The 19,373-nt window shown below is 37.4% G+C and overlaps 1 non-coding gene across 1 annotated transcript; it reads left to right on the forward strand.

Moving 5' to 3' along the window:
- The first annotated feature begins 1,663 nt into the window (after window positions 1-1,663).
- TRNAV-UAC (transfer RNA valine (anticodon UAC)) lies at window positions 1,664-1,733 on the forward strand. The gene has a single exon. It is a non-coding gene; the product is annotated as a tRNA-Val (tRNA).
- The last annotated feature ends 17,640 nt before the right edge of the window (window positions 1,734-19,373 follow it).

Below are 19,373 nucleotides of genomic sequence, written 5' to 3' on the forward strand. Positions count from 1 at the left end.
GATGAGAGTAAACTATGAAGAAGTGCAAAAAGACCTTATGAGACTGACTAGATAACAAAATAGTAAATGAAAAGCAGCATAAATCTTCATGTACAGAATAGTAGACTTTGAGTGACCATTACCTTCAGCAGTGAGACTTTCATGTTATGAAAGTCACTTCACTGTATGATAAAAGTCCCATGAAAACATCAGCTCAGTGTTTAGTACAGTTTAGAGACAAATATAGTATTAGGAATTATTAGGAAAGGAATAGAGAACAGTTCAGAAAGCATGATTATGGCAATATTTRTATTCAGCATTTACCCATGCCTTGGACAGTGCCTGCAGTTCTACTCCTCTTGCTTCGTCAAGGATATACTAGAAATTGAAAACATTCGGAGAAGGGTAGTGAGGATGATYGAAGATGTGGAACAAGTTCTGTACTGAGTAAGATAGGATACTTTAGGCTGAGAAGAAATAACTCAGAGATCTACAAAATCATGACTGGTATGGAAAGAGTGGTTAAAGATCAGGTGTTCATTGTTTCTTCCARTACAAGAATAAGAGACCATCAAATGAAGCTGGTGGGTTCTTGATTCAGAACAGTTGAAATGAGGTTTATTTATGGAAATGGTGAAACTTGTGTGGACTTGTTGAATTTCCTGTCAGACTATTGTGGATACAAGATGTTTTCATGAGTTCACAAGGGAATGGGACAATGTGAAAGAAAGATCCTCTGGAGGTTACTAGATAGACAAAACACATCAAGCTCAGGAGCACCCCTGAGCTGAAAACAGCTGGAAGCTTGGAGAATGTTTAGATGGAAATATTATATATGGTTACCCTCTCAGTCTTAATGTGCTTGTGGTCACTGCTGGAAACAGGATATTGGACTGGGTGGATCTGTAATTTGAACTGCTGTGAGCATTCTCATGTTCTTCTGTATGTGCTTACATGTGTAATAAATATGATACACTGGGATTTTCTAAAAGCTTTTGAAAAGCCTCCTACTGTTTTAAGATGGAAAACCTTCTCATGAACTAATAGCTACTCAGAGGTAAAAAACAAGAGATAAGAATAAATTACCAGTTTTCATAGAGGGATTGTCAGTGTGTTCTCCCATAGAGTCTMTGGGACGACCTACATTGTTACACCTGTTTATAAATGACCTAGGAAAAGACTATGAGGRACTGCTAAACACAAAGGAGTGGACATAGGTTTTGAATCAAGAGATACCTGAACTGCAAGTTGCCCAAAAGCTAGACATCACCCCATGCTTGTTCTGTTTTTATGGTCTTTCCTTAAGTGTCTCATACTGGCTGGCCACCTTCAGACGCTAGGTAGACTTTCAATCTGACCTTGTTCAGTCAATCTTATACTCTTACGAATCAAGTATGCTCTTGCCTATTTTGTTGACTTGTCAGACTACAGAAATAAAAGCAAAATTGTCTRTTAGTTACTGCAGTTGTTTCAGGCTGGAGTCAGACTGTATAGAAGGTTTAGTGCTTTTATGAATTAATTTACTGATTGTTTTTTTCTGGCACTGATTGCTGAATCCTATCAATTCACTTTTCTGTTATTTCCTCTTTCACTCACAGCTCACAGACTTTGCTATTATTCAGTTTGGTGTCTCYAAATTATACTTTGGAATGTATTTTCATACAGTAGTTTAAGTGGTGGTAGAGGGATAGTGTAGTGGTTATCACATCTGCTTTACATGCWGAAGGTCCTGGGTTCAAGCCCCAGTGGAACCAGCACCAGGAAATCCTTGGGAGGTTGAACTAGATGATCTCCAGAGGTCCCCTCCAACCTTACTGATTCTGTGATTCTGTCTATGAAATCAARTTTACCTTGACTTCACACATCTCATATTTCCAAGAATTAATCCTGATTGAGAGAGATGAATGGGGATACATTGAACATATTCATACATAATTTCTGTCAATTATAAATGCCTGAAGAATTTTTTGAAAATCTCATTCATATAACTAAATATTTCCTATCCTGTTATGATTATATATTTTACTGAACTAATCATGATAAAAATGACAATTGAGAGCTTGCCTGATGAAGAGCTTGCCTTTGCACTTCAGCAAACCATACATACTCCAAACAGTAGAAACATAGGCAGTACTGATTCTCTGTTTAAAAACTGGCTATGAAAATTAAATTTAAAGGCTCTGAGGCCCTGCAGTGGTGCTGAATAAACATCTAATAGTAATAATATGTTCAATACATGAGTGCCATTGCTAACTTAATTCCTGTTCAGGATATCAAGAATCACAGACACCTTCTTCCCACTTGATTGCTGTGTTTAATTTGTTTGTTCATGTAACCCAATACTTTGGATTATAATAGAGACCAACAGTTCATTCTCGAAAACAAGCCAAGAAAAGCAGAAGAGGCTCAAACATGATGAATATCCATCATGAAGAGCAGCTAGCTTTTTTATTTTTTTTTTAGTAACAATTTGCTTATTTTTAAATTGACTTTTATGTAAGGCTTTTGAAATCCTTCTGTTTAAATAAAATCTTTAGTTTGCATGAAGGAAATATCTAATGCTGTCAGACTGCCTACTGTGGACAACTTAAATGACCTTCTTTAAGCATCTTAAATGAAATATTGGCTGAATAATCAGGATATTAATTACAATTCTGAATCATATACTGCTGTGTCTGCCCCTTGGTAGCCAGCAGCCAGAGCAGACATGATGTCCATTGATGACTGGTCTTGTGGTCCGCGCATGTGAATCCTTTGAATATTATCAAAGTAAACACTCAAGGCAGGAACTCATCATCCTGAGGCAGTAATTTTAATAGGTAAACTAYGATAAACTTGTCTTCTCTGAACAGTATTGCAAAATGTCAGGGTGCTGAAACTTTTGAAATTGAACTTGTCAATATTAAAGACTAAAGACTTTAGCCTAAAGTCRATGGGGCTAGGCTTTTGCCTTTCTGGTTCCACCTGTCTGGGTTAAAACTTCCCATATTTATGAGCAGTCTGTTTTTTTTCCCTTCTCATAAGCAGAAAAAATTATAACTTCATAAAAATAAAATAACTTAAAATTTCGTTGCCTCTGAGGTATCTTTTGCATATGCAATATCAGTTAGCTAGTCAAGAAATTCTTCCTAAAAGGAAACTCTAAATTTAGGCAAAATACAATAGCCCCAGAAGGTCTGCATCTTAAAACTTGAAATCTTGAAACTACAAGTTCTGCAGCTTTTTTCCCTGCTAACTGTATTTCTTTTCTCTTCTTTGGTATGGACTTTCAAGGTTTCTAGTATAACTGGAGAAGACAGTAGATATRGTGTATAAGATAACTCTTCATCAGCTCCAAAGAGAGGTGTGTGGTTTTAAATCTGAATTCTGTTCCGCTGATGCTCTTAAGTGGCAAATGCTCTGTTTCTTAGTGGCACAGATAATCCTCTCAGTAAGCAGGGATTTCTTGAGAGAATAGTTTCTGTGATGTGTGTCTGTATGTTTGTATTTAATCAACAAGACAGAGCATTTACAGTTTAATGGGAGTAAATGGATTTTGCTTAGAAGTGCTGAGAGTTTTCCCTTTCTATTTTTTGGGAACAATGCACTAAAATTTCCCTTTCCTTCAAGCTTGGTATATGGAACACATTCATACCTAATTTTGGTCAATATGAATGCCTGAAGAATTCTTTGAAAATGTGTCATTCACTTTGGCACTGGCATTTTCTCTGGAATTCATCAAGTGCACAGATCCTCTGCATTGCCCAGTCACTTGTAAAAATTTAGTGCTCACTCATCTGTTCAATTCAGCAACCTAGAAAGATGCAGCCTAACTTTGGGAAACAGCAGTGTTAAATTAGATATGCAAGGTACAGACTCTAATATTAAAAATGTGTTCTCCTGCTGTGGCCTAATTTGCCTTTTTCTTTTTATGCTGATAATGTATCTGAACTCATACTGTGAGCAGTGTGTAATAAGTTTCTAGGCTTTTGGCATCTCTTATGGACAAACTGTGGATTCTTTGCAGCTTCAAACAGCAAATGAAATGAAAAGATTGATGGAATTCTTGTCTAGATGTGTGACATGAAAATGTGCCTAAACAAATGTAATTTTGCAGCAGGAGCACTCAAATTGTGTTGAAGCTAAAAAATATATCTTGCTTATCACATGAATTAATTAACTGCAGAACATTTCTTTCTGCTGTTGTTACACAAAGTAAAGAGCTGGGGATTTGAATCCTGTAATTCAGCTTATGAAACTACTGTCAGAACCTCCRGCTCAGGAAGCCTTCAAACCACAGAAGGCTGGAAGTGTAGCTGGGGAAGGATCACTGTATGCTTGCTTTGCTCTGATGCTTTTCATAGACATCTGCTACTGGCCACTGGCAGGGGCAGGATATCCAACTAGATAGACCTTTGGTCTGACCCAGTATGGCCACTCTTATGTAACAACACATGTGATCAATGGTGGTTTTGATCTTCAGCCCCTTCCAGGGCTGGATCATGACCAAGGATGAATGAAACTATGACTGGAGTTAATTTAAAACACTGTTATTCAGGTTTGAATTCATTTCAAGGAATGTTGTGCTGTCCAAAAATATGAAAATCTGCTGTATATAGAGTCCTTCTCAGAAGAAGTAAATTATATACATTCAAATATTCAAAATGGATTTGGAGATATAGAGCAGAATTGTGACCCTGTGATTCAACAGCATGAGATACATTGATGGATGTGATGCGCAACTCTACACCCTTCCAGGGTAGCCTGATATTGCTGTGCTAATCTAAGGTTTTACATCACAGAACTAAGGTTTTACATCAGTAGTTGCTAAATGAACATATCTTTCTCATTCTCCTCATCTGTTTGTTTAGACAGCACGTTCTTTGCAGCAATATCCCCTAACTTGGTGAATGTGCCTAATACAAAGATTCCTGAATTTGGGGCCTTTAGATACTGCATACAAGGATAGTGTTTTAAGCTGAGATGGTAGGAGCCACTTTTTTTACAGAAGTTTATGTAATCCACTTGAGATGCACCTTCCCTCTCCAGATCACAGACATATATATTAGGCTGCATTTAAATGACTGGTGACGTTACTTGTAAAAGTGTAAGTTAGATTCAGATCTGCTGTAGCAATGGAAGAAAAAAAAACCCTTTTGTTTAAATAATATACACTCCTTCATGAATTACTACCATTAGGAAAGTAGACTTGGCCCTGGGTTACTGCCTTTGTGACTATATTAGACAAGAGACCTGRATTTGACACTGCTTTTTAGGTCACAGGGAAAGCTTTGCCATGGGAGAAGCCAAGTGAATTCCGGWTTGATTCCAAGAGAACACAGTCAAGCGCTACCTTAATTGCAGCTACCCACATTGTAGTAAGCAAAAATTGGAAAATGGGGGTGAATGCCTTTGTGGTTTTTGAGCCAACAGGTAAGCTGTTTTAATTTTTAGGTTTTAAGCTGGATAGTGTTTGAACAGAAGGAAGATGCATTCAACAGCTAATGTCAAATAAAGGAACTTTAAACTGTGAGCACAGATTTTTATTGGTATTGCCCTTCTGGTCATTTAAAACAATGTTACAGCAGTATAATTTCATCTTATGTGGATGACCCAATTGTCCTTTGATTATTGCCTGGAAATACTGGCTATAATTAAAAATGTAAAGAATAGCATGTCACAGTTTACGTGCTGTGGGAAGARCTTCTTATCCAATGCAGTCTGGTACTCCTGGGCTGAGCTAATTGGGTGCTGTATCCTTCAAATGCCTTTGGATAGCATGATCTGAAGGGGAAAATGAGCAGGGAGCTAAATCTGTTCTACAGTGCATAGACCAAAAAAGGAGAGAATGCTGCAAAGGAAGTGGAAGTCTGAGAAAATCTTGATTTAATTTCCTTAAATGTTTGTTCTAAAGATACAGCAAGTATCAATATCAAAAAAATGATTAAAATAATCCTGTTTGTCCTCTTTTTTTCTGGAATTTTGCTGATTACAACTCCTTCCATAGCARTTTTTTCCTTCGAGTGCTATTGTTTTGTACAGTTGTATGAGCATGTATTTAAAACTAATGCAAAGGGGAAAAGAAAATCCTGCAGTCTCAGGAGCACATATCTGGAGGGCGACAGTTTCTGTTGAAATAAAGTTGCTAATGGAATTAGAATCACAGTGACACACTGTGAAAGATTTCTTTTTTATTACACCCTTAAGATTTATCAAGGAAATGGTCCAGACTCCTACATTTTTTTGTGAATAGTGAGGATTATATATTTTAATGTACAAGATTAAAGTGAGTGTGCGTTCAGTATAGATTTCAGCTATGATGACCTTGTGGAGAAAGCCCTGTCCTTGGGCATATTTAAAAAAATGTTTTATTAATCAAACGCTTGGGGAGCAAGAAATAGACTGAACTAATTCAGATACTTTTAACAGACTTTAAGAGGATAGATTTTGTCTACAACAATGAGGGAACCGAGTTTGCTGAATTGTCTGAACTGCTCCCTTTTGTTGTTCATTTCAAATGCTTATACTTAAGCTAACGTAATTTAGGAAAGTTAAGAAACATGACTTCTTAAAAGTGAWTTTAGGCTCTGGGCAAAATATGAGACTGAAAATGGAGTCAGTTACTATTGTCATTAACAGCCATCCAGGTGTTACTGCTGTAATGATTTGCCTGGACTCTAGGTAAAAGAGATGTTCTCTAGGGAATACCTTGTTTGAGTAAACTGACTGAGAAAATATAGAAGAATAAGCTGTTTTATTGCAACTGTTCCAGCATAGCTTCCTATGTGAGGATTCAGTTATAGAATAAAATTAGTTAGTTTATAAGCAAAATTGTTGTTTTACAATACAGACTTTTGTTGTTCCTGAATATTGTGTCTGCACAGGAAGCTGTTCTGGAATAGCAATAACAAAAAAGGCTGGTCATATTTTTCATGTGGACAAGACGTTAAGGTCAAAGGAGGTTRTTCGTCCCCACTCTGCCTTTGCAGTGAGATTTCCTATATGAATGCCAAGACTGACAGGGTGTCGGTGACAGAGCCAGAAGTCCATTAGGATGATTTTCAAACTTCCTCAYGGCCTGCGGTTGGGACTGTGTTGTTGGAGGTGTGTGTGTCTTTTTTTCTTATAAGGGAGAAGCAGAGTAAGGAAGCCAAGAGTTTAAAAGTTAAGTCCTGAGCATTGGTCATCGCTTTGTGTTTTCTGAATTTTTCTAAAAATGAAATCCATATCTACCTTAAGCACTTTCAGTATTATTTAAGACCATTAAAATTAGAGACCTAAATTAGGTATTGTACAGAGAAATGACGTTCCATTGTTCCACACATCTTGATGTGCTGTGTTTTTCTAACTTGCAACAGAAGTTGAAGTCTTGCATGAGATAGGAATTCTGAGAAATTTTATTTTTGAAATTTTGAATCATTGTAATCTGTAGAATCAAGTGATGCTGCTTTATTAATATTGAAACATGATTCATACCAAGTTTTTAATGCAAAGGTATAAAAGAAATGATTTGAAGAGAGGAAGTAGAAATAAAGTGTTTTTACTACATGCAGATTAAAAAAATACAACAGAATTTGTTCACTAGAAACTATAGCATCTAAAATCTCTTAGAAATGGTTGAAAACTTTACATTTTGTTAATGCTGCTTTTTCCAGAGAAAAGTACTTGATCAAATTTTCTTTGATCTAAAGTATTCTTAAATCAGTATGGTAGTTATCTCAAACATGAAGTGAACAGATTAAGTTACCTGCTATTAGGTGCCCCATTTTTAAAACTGGCCAGCCTTTAATATCATTGAGGATCAAAAATAAAGCAGTAAGTAGTCATCATTAGACATTATCTCATACTCCATCTACCCTGAAAATCAAGGAAAAGAAGCCACTGACTTCAGATTAAAGAACATCAACTGCAGACTATACCAATTCTGAGTTTAATGGGTCTGAATCGAGTCCAATTTGCTTATACAGTTGTGCAGATGTGTAGCTGAATTTTTGTGTAGAGAATATACAATAGAAATCTAGGGCATTCCTTTGCAGTGTGGTTGTGGCATGGAGGCCGTGCGTTTTAGTTCGTTCAGTCCTGAGGAAAGATCTCAGTGTAGTGGATGCARGATTTGAATCTCACTGTGGCAATATGTGACCACTTCTATTTTTCCTGAGATCTAATATCTGAACTAGCCATCTGACCAACATTTGTGGTTGGCAGGGGRAAAAAAAAGGTGGAATTTATATATGATATTTTAAAAATAATGAGAAGGATTGGTACGAGTAATAGTAAACTGTGAGGAGGCTGTGGATGGAGAGACTGAGGCTGTGGAAGGAAAAGGAAGAAAGGAAGCTGTCAGAGATTAGATAAGCAGCCATAATTTTCAGGACATACTTGATCCAAACCTCAGAAAACATTATGGTTCATCTATCATTGGATTTTGACCTGTACTGGAAATTCTTTTAGAAGCAGAAATACTGTAATGAATTGGCTAAAACTATATAYATTTTTTTTGAAACCTTTTGTCTTTATGCCAATGTAAGCAAGAAAAATGCTTTTACCATCAGCATCTAGCTTTCCTGTAACCCGTGATCTTTGCTTCATTCTTAACACACTTAAATAGTGGATTATGTTTTTTATTGCATTGCTTTATTTCTTACATTTRTATGCAGTTTTGTGGGGTTTCCTTGTACTGTGTGTGGGAATGCCTCATTGGCCAAATCATTTTCTGCGCATCTTTAGGTCTCTCACTYTCAACAGTCATAGCATATGGTTGGGCAACATTGGACATTAAAATGCATGAAGTTGAATTAGACTTTTCAGTCCCCAAATGGGCCCATAGGCAGAAGCATTCCTGAAAGTACTGTCATTGAAAATGCTACTAATAAATAATATGTATTGTAGGCTGAAAGCATTTCACATCTAAAGGCACTAAATGTTTGAATTGTAATCATAAATGAATAAGTATTAAAACAGTAGTGGAATGAAGCCAATAATTTATCAGTTTTTCAAAACACCATTTACAAGAGGCGTTTTTGATTTTTTTTTTTTGGTGTTACACATCCATAGATATTATGCAGGCTGCATACTGAATCATGATAGAAGGATCTTTGGTGTATGCGGTGGTGGATTTTGCTTCTTCAAGCTTTTCCTTTGCTGCTGTTTAATCTGGAATTGGTCCTTCTTCCCATTCATTTTAATTGTCTGCTATGAATTTAGAGTTTTATATTGGTATACTTGGCATAATTCCATTTTATCCTTCCTTACCATGCTGAAAATGGGCTCCAGATCAGACATTGTGGAGGACATGCATTTAGAATCATTCTTTTGAAAATGGGCCTATCCCCAGAAGCAGACATCTGCGTCTTGATGTTGTTTCAYAGCTCAGAAGGGTTGTCATAGGTGCAATCTTTCAGTGTCTAATAATAGCGAGTGAACTGGTACAATGAGAATCTCTCTCTCTAGCTTCACTTTGATGTTTTCCAGCTATATGTGAATTCCAAAAGACTGAAAACTTTCATTCTGAAGCATGCAGAATTTTYGCCYGATTGCCTTTAACCAATGTGAAGAGCCTTTGGATATTGCAGAAGAAAGAGGGTCTCCCTCTCTCTTTGAGTTTTTATCTGTGACCTTGGTGATCAGTTGAAGTGAGTGTCTTCTGTTTCTTGGTGACTGGCATCACTTTTCTTCATAAATCAAACACAACAYATCTGAAGACATCTCCTGCCAGATATGCTGGCATGTGTTTTTCTTGCACTGGATTGATGCTGAAGTACTTAATTTTAGAAAACAGTTATTTGGTTGTARTTTCTCAATTTTGGTTGATCCCACTAGCACAGAGAAAAAAATATTTTGTGACATGGGGGCCGTATGGCTGTTTTAGCATGACATATTGCAGTCTGTGCATTTTATTACTGTGGAACAATTTTATGACATTACCTTTTCTATTTTTTGTTTTTAACATAGAATCATAGAATTGGTAACGTTGGAAGGGACGTCTGGAGATCATCTAGTCCAACCTCCCTGCTCAGCAGGGTCACCTAGAGCATGTTAGACAGGGTTGCATCCAGTCACAGTGAAGAAATTCCCCCTCGTGGTCAGGCAGAACTTCCTGTGCTTCAGTTTCTGCGCATTGCCTCTTGTCCTGTCACGTGGGACAACTGAAAAGAGTTTGTCCCCATCCCCTTGACACCCTCCCTTCAGGTACTTATCCACATTGATAAGATCCCCCATCAGGCTTCTCTTCCCCAGGCTGAAGAGGCCCAGCTCTCGTAGCCGTTCCTCGTAGGGCAGGTGCTCCAGCCCTCTGATCATCTTTGTAGCCCTACGCTGGACTCTCTTCAGTAGCTCCATGTCTCTCTTGTCCTGGGGAGCCCAGAACTGGACACAGTACTCGAGATGAGGCCTCCCCAGGGCAGAGTAGAGGGGCAGRATCACCTCCCTTGACCTGCTGGCAACACTCTTCCCAACGCAGCCCAGGAGACCGCTGGCCTTCTTGGGTAGAAGTGCACATTGCTGGCTCATGGTCAACTTGTCATTCACCAGCGCTCCCAGGTCCTTCTCTGCAGAGCTGCTCTCCAGAATGTCAGCCCCCAAATCCTAACAGTGACTGTATTTTATCTAGTGTGGTTTAATGTTTTAAATAGAAAGTTTAGGGGAAGGTAAGAATTCTTGCTTTTCTGTATACCTAAGTTGACTCCATAGACTTTTAAGTTGCACAAATCTTTTAATCTGACTCTTCCTAATTTCARCTACACTAAATATACTTCACAGAGATTCAGTAAGGCTGAACGACTTGTTTACAGAAGTTTTTGCATTAAGGACACTGTATATTACAAAGAATTTTCATGAAGAAGACTGGTCTTCAGACTGTGCCATATTCTAGGAACAGAAAATATTGTAAAAGCGGGGAGGAGGATTCAGGTGTATGGAATGTGGGATCTATCATGTGCCAGCCTCTCAAATTTTAATAAATAATCAACACCTTTGAAAAGCAAGTCAATACGCTGGTTTTCTACCACTTTGGGTGTGCTTCAGAAACATGACTTGATTCTACTAATGTACATCCTCCTAAGGCAAGAATCCCACTGCACTTTTCTGCCTGAGAACGAACCTCAAAGGGACAGAAAATGCATCCATGAAGTCTCTTTATTCCTTCTGTGTGACCACATAAAAGTGAACCAGAATTTGGCTTGTGGTGAGAATTTTCCTTCTAATACTAGAGAGCACATCTAAAGAAAACCAAAATTTTCTGCTCAAGTAAATTTTATTTTGCTGATGAAATCTGTGGTGCTTAAAGTGGAAACCCTCTTTGGTAACTGAACAAAGCCACCAGTATGTTATCTGACTGACAGGCTGGTGTTTGATTAATCAAACTGTTAATTTGATTTTAAATGACTGATGCTCTTTTAGTATTTCTGAACTTAAGTGTCGGTTTATAATTACGGTACTGAATCAAAGGCTATTCCCAACCATTACATAGATTAGTTTGGAAAGAAGTGTTTTGATTTTAATAGTCATAAAACACTAGCATTGGTGTTTACTTTAAAGCACAAATATGTTCAAAGAAACACATAGTTAAAGTGATAAAGCAGTGCCCTCACACTTTTTATCTGAAATACGAATGCAAGGATGCAATTTTTAATAAGTTATATAAACAGCACGTTTTATCTTCTAAAGAGATAACTAGTTTGGGGGCATTCATAGCAGTTTGATTGGTGGGCACTTATGCTTATTATGTGTAATGAACATATATCATGCAAAACTTTTAAAAAACTGCTTGAGGTAGAGGATTAATCCTGCATGGAGCTGTTTGTGTCTTATAATTTGCTGAGGATTTGCAAATTCCCAGTRAACTTGGAAACTAAGTAATGACATTCCGTAGCATATGCAAACTGCATGTGCTGTGACATATTTTCAAATGCTTATGTATATAAACCCTTAAAACAAATGCAAATCAGACCTATCAGTTTACACAGGGTTCACATATATGCTTTCAAAGTGTGTATCTGTAACTGCAAGAGAGCATCTATGTTTGGAAAATAATACTAATTTCTGCAAAAACACTCTTATGAAATAGGATAAATTATGGATAGTCACTAAAATTATGGATAGTCACTAATGTGGTAAATTCAATGTAGTAAATCTACAAAATATTTTAAAACTGTTAGTCTTTGTATGGAAAGGAAGAAGGTCTGGAGGCATTGTTTTTGCCTATTTTTAAAACCCACATGTATCAGATATATTATTTTCCCCACTTTTCCTCTGAGCTGCTTGAATATATCTGGGGTATATATTGCTATACTGCAGCTGTATTGCAGATAATCTGATCCCTTAACAATGACATTATTTTTTTCCAAGTGTACTTTCGTGCATTGTACGTAAGTAGCTATTTAACAAAGTATTCTAAATTTAAAGAAAGTTTTCTATGCCTCTATTTTTGGTTTCCCAGCTGTATACAGTTTTAAGAGGCTTGATTTTTGGAGGAAGAACACTTAGCATTTTCTGGAAATTAATTCCCACAAAGGTGATTCGAGCATCATAACAGCCAAATCATTAGTCATTCTTGAAAATCTTGGCTGAAGAACATTAGACAACACAATCTCTGTTTCTGTACATCATAATTTCATAAATGTATCAGTCACTGCAGTCCTTCCAGAGTGCACAGACCTGAATTTTGACTTGAAAACCAAGCTAAACCACCCTTTTCACATTTTCTTTTGTTTTTTTATATATCAGATAGAACAAGATGAAAAAAGATGAGAATATCCTTGTTTCTTCCTTTGCAAGTAATCTTTTTGGGAAAAAATATTATTTCAGGGAAAAGCATGAGGAAAATCTGAAAATTCTAATTCAGTGTTCCTAAATGACCTTCACTTTATTGACATATCACTGCTAGCCYACGTAGTTTTAACCTGTTTTATGAAAGAATACGGGACTTGTCCGAGTTCAGGAAGCGCCGAATGGGGTTCTGGAAGGTTGCTATTGTGTTGRCGTTCTTTGTTTGTGGGAAAGTGTATTCTGAGGACTTATACAAATATTTGCATCTGATATTTTTTCTGTTTCATTGCTCTGTGTCAAAATCACAATCAGGTTATTGAAGGTGTGGAGTATGTGTTTATCTGAGTTGTGTGTTGTGGATGTCCTCAGGGCTCATGTGCCTGTAATGAACACACAGGTGTGGACTGATTCCTGGCTTACGGATGTAGAGATGGGCTCTGTTTTGCTTTTCCACCTTTGTTCAAAGTGCTTCAGGTTTGAAATGCCGTATCACTGTGGTCTGCTCATTTTTTTTCCACCACAGCCTGTTAAAACTCCTTGCTGCAGGTGGCAATAACTTAAAAATGGGGTGAATTTTAAATTCAAATAAGCTAGCTAGAAATGTCTGTCTTCTTCCCTTGAAATCGCCACCAGAGCCTGCCAAGAAAACTGAACACAGTCTAAGGCTCCATGAAGCCACCGCACGAGGAAGATGGTATTTTTTGTAGGTTACCAGAAGCATGCAGGGTCGAGTGGAAGACAGCAGSTTCTGCCTCATGTGTTCCCTGGGTTCATGAGTAGAAATGTTTTATGAGGATGAGAAGGAAAAGGAAAATTMTTCTTTTACTGGAAGAACCCTGTAGTCTGGGGCCTGAATTAATTTCAATTAATTGTAATACCCAGCTAAGGTTAGGAGCCCTGTTCTATAGTCCATGAGAAGAGGCAGTTTTAGAGAACGACTCAATGCACACAAGATCTGAATTGTCCTTTGGAGCTGCCTGTCTCTCTCTGTTGAGTTATATAGGGAGCCTTTGTTGATGGGGCTCCTAATTAGGCATCCCAGAGAATTTCCTGAAGTTAATGAGATGAATTTGGATCTCAGTGAAACAAAACTTTCTCAATTTACTCTCCTGTACATAGTTAAAAAAAAAAAAAAAAAAAAAAATGGGAGAATACAGGTTTAAACATTTAAGCTTAACCGAAAGTTGTATTTTTAATTTGGGGAGTTGGTCACTAAAACTTATTTTGATAAGTGCCTTACCTTTTTGGGGTAAGTAGATCAATCAAAGGACAGAACTTATTTTTTCCAGTTATTAATTTTGAGCATATTTTTACAGTCTGAAGTTAGAATTTTCATTTATATATCATTTCATATTCATTTATATATAGTTGGTGAGTAAATCGTAGTTGACTTGATTTGGATGAGTCTGTTAAAGAGAAATAGCAGTATTACTGCTATTTCCCTGCATTGGCTGCTGTAGAGATCTGAATACCTGTGGATAAACATTCTTATAACAATAAGAGCTGGTAATTTCTAGTTTTCAGCAGCCCAAAATTTGATACTAGGTTTTGGCTATACTTCATTTACTCTCTATCTTATTTTACCTAAACTTAAAATTTAGATCACAAAGAACTTAATTATGCTTTTTTCTTTTCATTTGCATGTTTTACATGGATCCCTTGGTAGGCCTGCACAAGGGCAAGCACAAGATTATTTTCAAATGAGATTATAAAATGTTATAACGTGGCACAGAGGCCTGTACAGAAGATTTAATATTCTTAAAAAATGTAACTACCATTATTTTTAAAAATCCATGTAAGTTATCCAGATTAATTCTTGGTACCTGGAATTTGCATTAACCTGCAGACAGAACTGTCTGCTCTTTTCTCCAGCAGCAACTTCCCAAAGAAATTCCTTCACAAAGAAGATATTTCTGTGGGGAAAAGGAGGAAGGTGAACTGGTATATCCTGATAGGTTACTGCCACTAAATTATTAACTGGATATCTAAGCCTCTGTGCTGGCAGTTGCAGTGCTTGTTTTCCTTCAGAGCAGCTTTGGCTTTAAGTATAATAATTGTTAACCATGGCAAGAAAACTGAAAGTGCAGGAATCTAGAGTTTATGTTTTGTTGCTGCAAACCTCTCTTGTTCTGCTGTCCTGACTTCATTATAAATAAATGTCTTTGAGTTGGTTGCATTATTACATTATCATGGCTGTACTCAGCTCATTAATCTTTTTTTTTTTTTTTTTTTCCTTTTTTTACTGTTTTTATTTTTTTTTAATTGGAAAAATTATCCTGTATTGTCTATGGATTCAAGTCACTAGTTATTCACTTCAGGTATTCACAGTTTTAGTATACTGAGGCAGAATATTTATGAGGAAAAAAAAATGCCTGTATGGATTTACTGCTGTGTACAGGGAGGACTTACTGGTGATGGATAGCACTATCTGAATTTCTTTGGGTATCCATACATAACATTTAATTGTGGAGTTTAGGGAGTGTCAGCTGCTGGGTGAGTTCCTAAGCACAGTTACACATGTACACCAGTTTTGGCCAGGAGCTTTTATTGGTTTTAGTAGTATGCATTATTGGCTTAGATTTGCCACATCCTGAGCTTGACAAAATGGTGATGCTTAGCTCTGGAGTGGCCATGCAGAGAAGCTTGGCTCAGCTGAAATAAATATCCATGGAGGCAAGAAAGGGCAAGAAGCAAGTTCCTGGCCCATGCTGAGCAGGTTACGGGAGGTCATGGCACTGTATGCGTGGTGTGGGCACCGAGCCCGGGTAGCTAGCGTGACCAGCGCCTGTGCAGGGATTATTTTTAATGTTGTTGTTTGCATCATCAGTCAGTCTGCTGAAGGTCTTTACTTAGAGGAAATCAATACAGAGGCAGCACTGGCCAATCAGTCTCTGAAAGCTTCTACAAAAAACTTCCCATCCTTATCACACTTAGCCATCTGCCCCGTGCTTCATGGCTCCATCGGAGCGAGATGCTCTTTTGGGCTGGCAGTACTTGTTCCCATCTGTTTAGCCTTCACTTTGCTCCCTGYGCAGACTAGATGACTTTTTGTTAGTGCTCCTTTGACAGTAACGTTAATTCTGCTTGAGAAATCCTCTCTCCGTTATGTAACCGTTGTGGACAGAGTGCCTGCTGCCAGGTAGGGTCCCTGCCTCTTTATGCTGCTCTTAATTTACACCACACAGCGACATTTTGAGCCAGCTGGTCTCAGCACCGGCCATAATAAGCACCTATAGGATTTAGCACAAAAACATCATACTCATTTGTGTGCCAAAATGTGAATCTATGACTACATAATATTTATGATCTGATTGTGATTTGCTCARAATCACACTGTAACAGAAAATTACCTGGGAGGTCAGTTGTCGGGTCTTCTGGTCTAGGCTGAGTACTGTCTGTGCAAAGGATTTGGGACTCTCATGCACTGAGTTTATCTCAACTTTATTCTGCTCACTTACTGTCTTCCAGCAGGTCCTGATTTTTTGAACAATTACCTGAATTGTATGAAGGCTATTTTACAAACATATTTTAATCTATGGCTCATTCGTAAGTTTTGTCTGGCTACTTGCTGTTAATTACTTGAGAACAAACACTATTATTTCTTCTCCCYGACAAAACACCTTAATCCTCTGTCAAGTGGAGGAGGTAAATCAAAGACAGTTCAGAATGGCTGGACAGGGATATTCAGCATGGGTGGATGCATTTTTCTGAAAAGCATTCACAGAATTTGCAGTCATGTTAATATGTTTGCAAACAAAAGTACAAGAACGATTATAAAAGAATTGTGGTCCAGCTAGTACRCATGCATGTCTGTCAGGGAACCACGGTGGTGTTGCTGTGGTAGTCTGACCTACGTGCCCATGGGAGGACGTGGTGTTGAATGTGCTGGTGTCCTGCAAAGCCAATTTTATCATGGTGTGAGTTCACTGCGCTGTGATTCCTTCATGTGTCTGAGATCCTCTTGGCTCACTGTAGTAGGTGTTGAGAGAAACGTTTAGTTAAGATGCAGACACCACTGAGCAAACTATATGTAGTTAGAAAGAAGAAAATACGCATTTAATAAGTAAGTGTTGAGTAGCTGGCTGCTCTACAGTTCAGACCAAGAGTCATGGAGTTTAATAGGAGTATTTTCATTGTCTCCTATGGAGTCTGGGTCTGGATTCTCAACGAAGGTTTGATAGTCTTACTGCTGCTATCTACAACCTAATATTTTAAAACTTTTTAAAAATCTGTCAAGGCAGGAGGGAGAATATGCCACTGAACACAGTTATGCTGAATATGTCTTACTGGTAGATTTATACATTCGTACGAAGGACTATTTTAGTTGTCTGTCTTGACCTTATTGAGATGACAAAATTTCACTCAGTAAAATTTTAAGAAAGCCTATTTCTTCTCTTTCAGCAGTGATTTACTGTACAAGGTGCATCATAAAACTATATATGCATGTATACAGGCAGCTTAAACTTACTTTAGGATGAAAATTTTGTCTTGGTCAAATTGAAGATGTGAATTCCCAGAGGGATTACAGTTACGGAAGGATACTCCTTACTGCAAAAGATTACTGTAAATAAAAACATGTTATTGTAGATATATTGCTAATATTTCTATTACATACTCTAGAAACAGAGTTAGCATGTCTTAACCTATTTTGTTTATTAAAAAACCCTCCGTTTTGCTTTGATTTTTTCATGTTTTGTTACATCTCTGATTTGATGAGGAATTAAACATTCACATTTGCTTCCTGAGTCTTTTCTGAAGCTTGTACAGGGCAAAACAAAAGAAAAACAAAGATTGTCTGCAAAATCCAAGGTGATTTAGTTTTATAAATCCTTTCAGGAGATCCTGTGTTTACTAAGTGAACTACATGGGGTTAATTTACTAAAGTGTTCTGAAGGAATTAGCCAAATGAGAAAAGAAACATTACCTAGAGTTGCTGCTCTTTGCCAGGAAAAAAAGCAAAACAAATCAGGGGCAGGATGAGTGGATCCGGTTAAATAATAATGGCTCTCCAGCAGGAAGTCTGTCTATCAACTGAAAGGTGAGACAGCAGCAGAATGACAATGCCCCGTGGATCAGCTCTCAGGATAAAAAACAACAACAACAACAACAAMAAAAACCCAAACAAAAAAACTCMCACACACCCAAACCAAAACCCCTCCAAAACCTGGGCCCCTTTGCAACCTCTAAGTGAAAATATAAGATGACTGAACTAATGTCTGCATCTTTTAGCTCCAGTATCTGGAAACAAATTTCTTAGCTCTAAGTTATTCATATGCAGGTTTGTTGTTGGTGGTGAAATGGTCTCAGGGTAACAGAGCAGAATTTGGCCCTTTCTGATTGCTCAGTGAGGCTAACTGCTACTTTCTCAGTGAAATACCTACCTTAGAGCTGTACAGCTGTGATGTGCAAGAGCAGCATTTCCTTTTTTTCCAGTATGGAGGTGAGCCCTGCAAAAGCTGAAGACTTTTGCATGAAAATGAAGTATGCAAAGGTAAGTGTCGTGCACTGGTGAGGCCTGAGAACCTGCAACATTTGCTAGCAGTGTCAGCAGTGGTAGAAATAAGGCTTGACAGAATATATAACAAATTATTAAAATATCCACAAAATCTTTTCAGACTTTGATGTTCTATTATTATATTTCAGTTTTTAAATAAGTGGAGTGCTCTTAAAATATGTGCAAGTTCCACAGAAGTCTGGAAGAGTTGTAAATGCCTATTGTCTCTGAGAAAAGGTCTAGTTATTTATTTAATGTACTTACATATGGATTTAACACCTGACGGAAGTCTGAAAACTGTGGTCTTCATTTTTTAGGACTTTCAGCATATCATTTTTCAAAATCATTGCACTCATTTTTTGTATATGAAGTCCTCGCACACTATTATCAGGCAATCCCAAATTGCCTTTTTTGAGCTTAAAACTTCTTCAGGAAAACAAATATGTTCAGTTGYTTAGAAATGATCAATTCAGTTCTCATTTCCATTTGGTAATTGCTGTGAAAGATTTACCTGCTGTAACATAGCTTATTTTGTCTGGAAATGCCTTTGTTTCTGGATATGGCTGCTAAGCAACAGGCCAGATATTTACTGTCAAACAAATAGAGCAAAAGCCTCATCTGCCATTTGGAAGCCCAACTTCATTGTTACTGGACTGCTCAACAGGGTCATCATATCTGAGAGTCAACTTGTTAGGTTACAGTTCTAAACTTAGTTTTCTAGCACACAATAACCACAGGAATCCTTTCAATCCTCATGTTATCTGGCAAGATTATAATGTTTCATCTACTATTTATTTTAAATGATTTTTTTCSCATCAAAGGGACAAAAGGAAAATGTACCTCATGAAACAGTCAATTTTCAAAAGTAGAGTTGCCTTCTCAGTTACCCTGGAATTATGCAGGATTTTTTAATGAGTTCCTGCTAATATTAGACCTGAGACCTTCCCTTCTGTTACTTTTATTGTTCTGCCCCAAACAGTARTCAGAATGTATTTCTTGGAACCAATCGGGAAAAAAAGAAAAGAAAAAAAGAAAACTCAAATCCTAGAAGGAGCAGTCAGGCAGAAATGCTGCTATCAAAGGGAAATTACCATGGAGGCAAGTAGATAAGAGGTTGGACCTGATGATCTCCAGAGGTCCCTTCCAGCCTTACTGA

Source organism: Rhea americana, unplaced genomic scaffold, assembly GCF_003343005.1.
Source record: "Rhea americana isolate MKP2758 unplaced genomic scaffold, rheAme1 scaffold_50, whole genome shotgun sequence".
NCBI lineage: Eukaryota > Metazoa > Chordata > Aves > Rheiformes > Rheidae > Rhea > Rhea americana.